This window comes from Triticum dicoccoides, chromosome 2B, assembly GCF_002162155.2.
Source record: "Triticum dicoccoides isolate Atlit2015 ecotype Zavitan chromosome 2B, WEW_v2.0, whole genome shotgun sequence".
NCBI lineage: Eukaryota > Viridiplantae > Streptophyta > Magnoliopsida > Poales > Poaceae > Triticum > Triticum dicoccoides.
This window is the reverse complement of record NC_041383.1, coordinates 714,699,593-714,707,179: the sequence shown is the minus strand read 5'-3', so window position 1 is coordinate 714,707,179 and position 7,587 is coordinate 714,699,593.

Here is a 7,587-nt window from a genome sequence, read left to right as displayed (position 1 = left end):
ACTTAACCTGAGTATCCGGGCGATTGCAGCTTAAGCCTGCGTCCTCGGTCAATTTCGGACACGCCACCTGCGGTCCGAAGAACAATTCGTACATCTCCACGGGTGTCGTACCCATGAAGTGTTGGAGAATTCGTGGTCCCTCCGGATTGAACTCCCATAACCGGAGAGGACGGCGTTTGCAGGGCAGAAGACGCCTGATTAGCATAACCTGCATCACCACCACCAGATTGATCTCCCTTGCCTGGAGGTCTCAAATCTGGCCCTGCAATAAGGGCGCGTCTTCGGACGGCCCCCAATTGAGCCCTTGGTTGACCCACAACACCAGTCGGCGTGGGGGTCCCGGGCGGAATGAAGGCGGAGGCTTTTGCTTGCTGCCCTTCGGAGCGGTGATATAGAACCACTCCTGCTGCCACAAGCCGAGCTCCTCTTGGAAGGGGCCCTCGGGCCACGGGGCATCGGCCCTTCTGCTTATGGCCGCCCCGCCGCACTCCGCTTGACGCCCCCCGATCATCTTCGGCTCCACTTTGAAGGTCTTCAGCCACATGCCGAAGTGGGGGTGACGCGGAGGAAGGCTTCGCAAATGATAATGAATGCGGAGATATGGAGGATGGACTCCGGAGCCAAGTCGTGAAAATCCAGCCCGTAGTAGAACATGAGCCCTCTCACGAAGGGGTCCGTCGGGAAGCCTAAACCCCGACGGAGGTGGGATACGAAGACGACGTACTCACCGGGCTCGGGAGTGGGCACGGCCTGCCCTTGGGCGGGCAACCTGTGCAAAATCTCGTAGGACAGGTACTTGGCCTCACGCAGCTTTAGCACGTCCTCCTCCGTAACGGAGGAGGGCATCCACCGACCCTGAAGGTCGGAGCCGGACATGGTTGAAGATCCGAAGCGCTCGAATCTGGGGCTCTGGGTGTTGGAACTTGGGGCAAGGAGAAGATTCGATGGAAGATTGAAGAAAAGGAACGAGCCTTGTTCCTCTTATAAAGGGGGGAAATACCAAGAGCCGTCTCCGTGACCGTTCGTGATTCACCTTTGATAGAGGAGACGTGGCGACGGGCACGGTTGGGTTACCCACGTCCGTATTGATGAGAATCCCGGAATAAGGGGAACACGATCTCTGCTTCGACAGGACGTGCCAAGGAAACCGCTTCGCTAAAACGTGCTGAGGTGGTATAATAAAAAACGATTCAAATAGAGGCTTGGTGGCGGTATGATGTCATGCCACATGATACGTCAGCAGATTGGACTTGTGTACATTTTATTCTCTCTACGGTGGAATGTGGAATTTATTTTGCAGAGCCGGACACTATCCTGGTGTTCATGATCTTCTCTGGATTATTCAAGGAAGGAACCCACCTTGCAATGCCGAACATTATGCGCGCCGGACTTATCGTCATTGAAGCCTGCTTCAGGGGCTACTGAGGGAGTCCTGGACTAGGGGGTGTCCGGACAGCCGGACTATCATCGTCCGCCGGACTCCAAGACTACGAAGATACAAGATTGAAGACTTCGTCCCGTGTCCGGATGGGACTTTCCTTGGCGTGGAAGGCAAGCTTGGAAAATACGGATATATAGATCTCCTACCATTGTAACCGACTCTGTGTAACCCTAGCCTCCTCCGGTGTCTATATAAACCGGAGGGCTTTAGTACAGAGGCCGGAGAAGGCTAGGGTTACACAGAGTCGGTTAGAATGGTAGGAGATCTACATATCCGTATCGCCAAGCTTGCCTTCCACGCCAAGGAAAGTCCCATCCGGACACGGGACGGAGTCTTCAATCTTGTATCTTCGTAGTCTTGGAGTCCGGCGGACAATGATAGTCCGGCTGTCCGGACACCCCCTAGTCCAGGACTCCCTCAGTAGCCCCCGAACCAGGCTTCAATGACGATAAGTCCAGCGCGTATATAGTCTTCGGCGTTGCAAGGCGGGTTCTCCCTTCAAGTTCCATGTACCTGCCGAATAGTGTCCGGCTTCATCATAAATACTGTGCTTCTTGGCTTCTACGCCCAATAATGGCCTTCTTCCACGCGTCGCACGAATGCGAAAAGCCAGGGTGTCTTTTATGTTTCACACCCTAGTCATGCGAGTCATCCGCCTACAAAGGAGGCAAAAACCCAGATCCAAACCACACCATCTTCCTTCCGTGAATACTCATCGGAGTGCCTTTGACCTAACAATCCATTCCACCATGGACCGTCGACGCGGCTCCTCTTCTCGTGCTCCCAGCCCGTAGCCTGGAAATTGGAGGAGGTGCTCTGTTACACACAACGAGCTAGTGAAGCTCCAAGCGGGGGGATATCTCCCTCCGGCCTTCATGGTCCCGGTTCGAGCCGGGCTGGCCACCTACCAAGGTGGGAGGCAAGCGGAGGCTACCCCAAGTCCCAACAAAGGGGAGCGGGTATGCTTCGTCCCATATCTGATAAGGGGACTCGGATTTCCAATACATCCATTTCTCCGCGGGCTCTTGGAGTTCTGCGGACTCCAGCTCCGTCACCTTACGCCCACCTCTGTCCTGCATATCGCGGGCTACGTAGCTCTTTGCGAGCTATTCCTGGGCATCGAGCCCCATTTTGCTCTGTGGAAGAGGTTGTTCTGCCTCGTACCCCGTTCTCATGAGGGATCTATATATCAAGTGGGCGGCGCCGAAATATGGCGCATTACCGGGACCGGATACCCATCCGGTACCCCTAAGAAGGCGTCCGAAGACTGGCCTTCGGAGTGGTTTTACATAGAAGATGCTCCGTTGCCGGACCCAGTCCGGATTGGCCTCCCGGAGTTTAGTGCTGCTCCTCTGAAGAAACGCCTCAGTTGGCGCCCGCGGAGCCCCCGATTGGAGGAAGACAAGAGCGTCCATTACCTGATGGGCCGAATAAGATTACTGGCCCATTCCGGGTTGACCATGATTGGAGTCATGGCAACATGCATCATGCGAGGGGTACAGCCATTGCAATACAGAGGCCACCCCATGTGGGATTTCAACGGGGTAGACGATGCCACCCGTCATGGCCGCGAAGGGCCGGATTCGACCGAGGATCTGGTGCAGATCCTGTCCGGCCTGTACAAGGGGGAGAAGGAGGACTTCCTTCGAACGAACCCCCTGAATGGGTTTTCCATGAACAACCCTAGAGGCTGGGTAAGCAAACACTTCTAAGGGCTCAACCCATGCTTTCGAAGTTTAGGCTTCTTACATTATGTCTTCGGCGCAGGAACTACGCTGGATTGTGGAGGACATGGTAAGTCCCGCTCTGCAACCCGAGGATCCAGAAAGATCCCAGGATCCGGCCTCCGAAGAGGACCCGGATATCAAGGTGGAGCTGATCGACGGGGTGTTCCACCAACTCAGCATGGATAACGCTTTAGTCGCCATTACGGCGGACTACCCCGGACTATGTCTGGCTTCCCAGGTGACTGTGACCGAGGTCCGGACACCATTATCTCTTCCTTGCCCATTTCTAACCTTCGTGAACGATGGTGTTCTACAGGAAGCGCCCTCAAGGCGGGAAGCCGAGCCCGCGGTGGCTGACCAACAAAGGTCAGTCCGGACCAGCAGGCGGAAAAGGAGCGCGGCACGGACTGAAATGTCGCCGCAAAGGTATAGCTCGTATTTAAATTTTCAGAGCAACGTTCCTAGGAGGCGTCTGAGTGCTCATGATCTTTGTAGGAGAAAAAGCGCCCGCCGGACTGCGGGCGTAGAGGTTGTCGATCCGACCTACACCAGCCAGGCTCCAGCGCCCGGCCTGGAGGGGGAGGCAAGCGCAAGGCGCGGGCTGAATACTCCTCCAACGGAGGATGCCGACTGACTGTCTGCCACCAAGTCTGAGGTGGAGAGCGCCATGAACCACAGGCGCCGCCGGACAGTATTTCGTGAAGCGTGCTTCTCCCCTGAGGCATTGGACGCCTTTAACGCAGGGGACGCGCACCTCCATGCTACTCAAGATGGTTTTACCAGAGCCACGGAGTAGTATGTAGAAGACATACGGGTAAGGGAATTTAATGGTGATATATGCCAGTAGCCCCCAAGACTTAAAGTAGTTATGTTAACTAATTTAAGGATCATTTGAAATGCAGGCTCTTACCGAGAAGAATGCCCAGCTGTCTCAGGAGCTGCAAGAATGCAAGGCCCAACTTGTGGCCGCACTTGCTTCCGCAGGAGGAAACACAGAGACCCCTCCCGGTAACACATTTTTATTAATAAATATAAGCGTTGTGCGGCGTGCGCGCAAGTCTAATAATGACATTGCAGGTGCCGCCGGACAAGATCCGGACAGGCAAGAATTACTGCGCCAGCTGAAGGCCGGCGAGAGGGTGCTGAATAGGGTGCAGCAAGAAAGGAACAAGCTCCAAGATGCCAACGCCAAGCTTGGAGAAGAGCTGAAAGGCGCTCGAGCCGGGCTGTCCGGCTCCGTCAAGGAGAATCAGCGGTTTCGTCGCGGCATCTATAGTAAGTGCTTGAGCGGACTCCTTTGAAAAGAAGAGTTCAGCGAGGAAGTAAATTGACATAATATGTCTTGTAGGTATACTCACAGGTCGCCCTGCGGAGGAGATGCCCATATCAACGGGTGATCAACTTCCCGAGCTGTTGCAACTACTCGAACGAGTTCGGCAGGCAATGAGCGGCGTCGTCCAGGCTTTATGGCCAGCCCTTTCCCTACCCGAGGGCCTTGGGGAGCTTGCGGAGAAGCTTCAGGGAGTGCGGCAGCGCTTCTGTTTGTGGAAGATTTCGGCTTGCCGTCAAGGTGCCAGGGAGGCTTGGGCCATGGTGAAGACGCGTTACAAGAAGGCGGATCCCAACCACATGGCCGAAGTTGGACCGGTGGGGCCCGATGGGAAGGAGATCCCTGTGAGTTTAGTATACAGCCAAGTAGAGTTGGCTGCTAAATTTTCCCAACGGGACTGTAAGTTAGATAGCCTGTTAGACGGGATTGAGGATGAATACAATCAGTAAATTTGACAGTGTATTTTAAAATGACATGTGAAATGCCTTCTAGCCGGATTGTAGATCGTTTGTCTTTGCCGACCTTTTCGCTTCAACCTCGGGACCCTACAGTCCGGAGTGTGTCCGAATACCTTCTTGGTTAAGAAACAACCGGGGTATGCATGGAGACCAGGCGTAGGGGTCATTAGTGCTTTATCAGACAAGTGCCCAACTAGTTATGTTATATTACATGGTTAGTAAGAAACATCTTCCAGGGAGAATAGTTCCGTTAAGGGTTCCTTTCCATGGGAGGCATACCCTAAAGTGCATGCCCGGACTGCGAAAAGCAGAAAAACATCTAGGGGCAGATAAATAAGTAGGTAAAAAATCATCTTTCAAGTCACCGACCGAATATTCCCTTAAGAACGCTAGCTTTCGGCTTCACCCAGTCTAAGGTACACATCCGGCTGACCCGGCAGTAACAATCGCAGAGGTGCTCCCTTTACCTCCTAGCCGAACAATCGGGAACGTAGGGGTAAGCACAGGAGCCAGGCAACCCAGCTTGGCCAAAACTTAAGTCATATCGATGCATATAATGGTGAATAAAAGGTACATGCGGAAGTTTGACACATGTGCTAGGCATGAAGCCCTTGTAATTGAGCTTCTAGAAAAGAAGCCCCCAGGTATAATGAGTGCAAATGGCACATCAAGTGTATGCGAACAATGCGGAAGTAGGCCCTTAGGGGCTTTTTAGTAAAAAGGTTAGGAGAAGAAAGGGAAACAAAAGACAGCTGAAGTGTAAAAATTTGAACGGGGGAAGGGGACAAACTCTTAGTCCGGCGCTAGGCATAAAATCTTCGGAGGCGAGCTGCGTTCCATGGGTTCGGCTCGAGTCGGTTATCCGACGCATTTCGTAGATGGTACGCTCCGCAAGTCAGGACTTGATCGATAATGAAGGGACCCTCCCATTTGGGCTTGAGCTTGTCCTTTTTCTTGTCCGGCAGGCGTAGAACTAGTTCGCCAACGTTGTAAGTCTTGGCCCGTACTTCTCTGCTTTGATATCTTCGAGCCTGCTGCTGATAGAATGCGGAACGAGCCTTGGCGATGTCACGTTCCTCCTCCAATGTGTCCAAGCTATCCTGCCGATCCAGCTCGGCCTCTCTTTCTTCGTACATGCGCACTCGAGGTGAGTCATGAATAATGTCGCAGGGCAGGACTGCCTCTGCGCCATATACCATAAAAAATGGTGTAAATCTGGTAGTACGGTTAGGCGTTGTCCGCAGCCCCCAGAGTACGGAGTCGAGCTCCTCAATCCAGTGCGTGCCAGATTTAGTAAGTGACCGCACTAGTCTGGGTTTAATGCTGCTCATTATTAGACCATTTGCTCGTTCCACTTGACCGTTGGTTTGAGGGTGATAGACTGAAGCGTACTCGAGCTTGATGCCCATATTTTTGCACCATGACTTAACCTCATCGACCGTGAAGTTCGTGCCGTTGTCGGTGATGATGCTGTGGGGGACACCGTAATGGTGTACTACCCCGGATATAAAGTCTATCACTGGTCCGGACTCTGCCGTTTTGACCGGTTTGGCCTCTATCCATTTGGTGAATTTATCCACCATGACCAATAGGTACCTTTGCTTGTGGGTTCCGCCTTTAAGGGGTCCAACCATATCAAGCCCCCAGACCGTGAACGGCTAGGTAATGGGTATAGTTTTGAGGGCGATGGGTGGCATATGGCTCTGATTAGCAAAGAGCTGACAACCGACGCATCTCTGGACTAAGTCCTGGGCATCTGCCTGGGCCGTCGGCCAATAAAATCCTGTATGGAATGCCTTTCCTATGAGGGCCCGGGCTGCTGCGTGGTGTCCGCCTAGTCCAGCATGAATTTCAGCCAGGAGGTTTCGCCCTTCCTCTTCGGAGATACACCTTTGAAGGACTCCGGTTGTACTTTTCTTATAAAGTTCTCCCTCATGGACCTTGTAGGCTTTCGATCGCCGGACTATGCAGCGGGCCTCATTTTGGTCTTCGTGAAGTTCCTGTCTAAGCAAATAGGCTAGGAAAGGTTCTGTCCATGGGGCGATTACCGCCATTATGTCGTGGGCTGAAGGTGTTATGTCATCGGCTGAGCCGCCGGTTGGCGCGGTTGTTTCCGGTTTGTCATTTTCGGGCTCCTCTTCCCATAGTACGGATGGCTTGAAGAGCCGTTCCAGGAAGATGTTTGGAGGGACGGCGTCACGTTTTGCGCCGATGCGTGCTAGTACGTCGGCCACTTTGTTATTATCTCGGGCTACGTGATGGAATTCGAGTCCTTCGAACCGAGCTAACATTTTTAAGACAGCATTGCGATATGCTGCCATTTTCGGATCCTTGGCTTCAAAATCTCCATTTATTTGGGATATTGCCAGGTTTGAATCCCCGCGCACCTCTAGGCGTTGAATGCCCATGGAGATTGCTATCCGGAGACCGTGTAAAAGGCTCTCGTATTCGGCTGCGTTGTTGGAGTCCGTGTACATTATTTGAAGTACGTATTGGACTGTATCCCCGGTCGGGGACGTCAGTACGACGCCAGCCCCCAGTTCGGCCAACATTTAAGAGCCGTCAAAATGCATAATCCAATTGGAGTATGCGCCGTACTCTTTAGGGAGTTCGGCTTCGGTCCATTTAGCG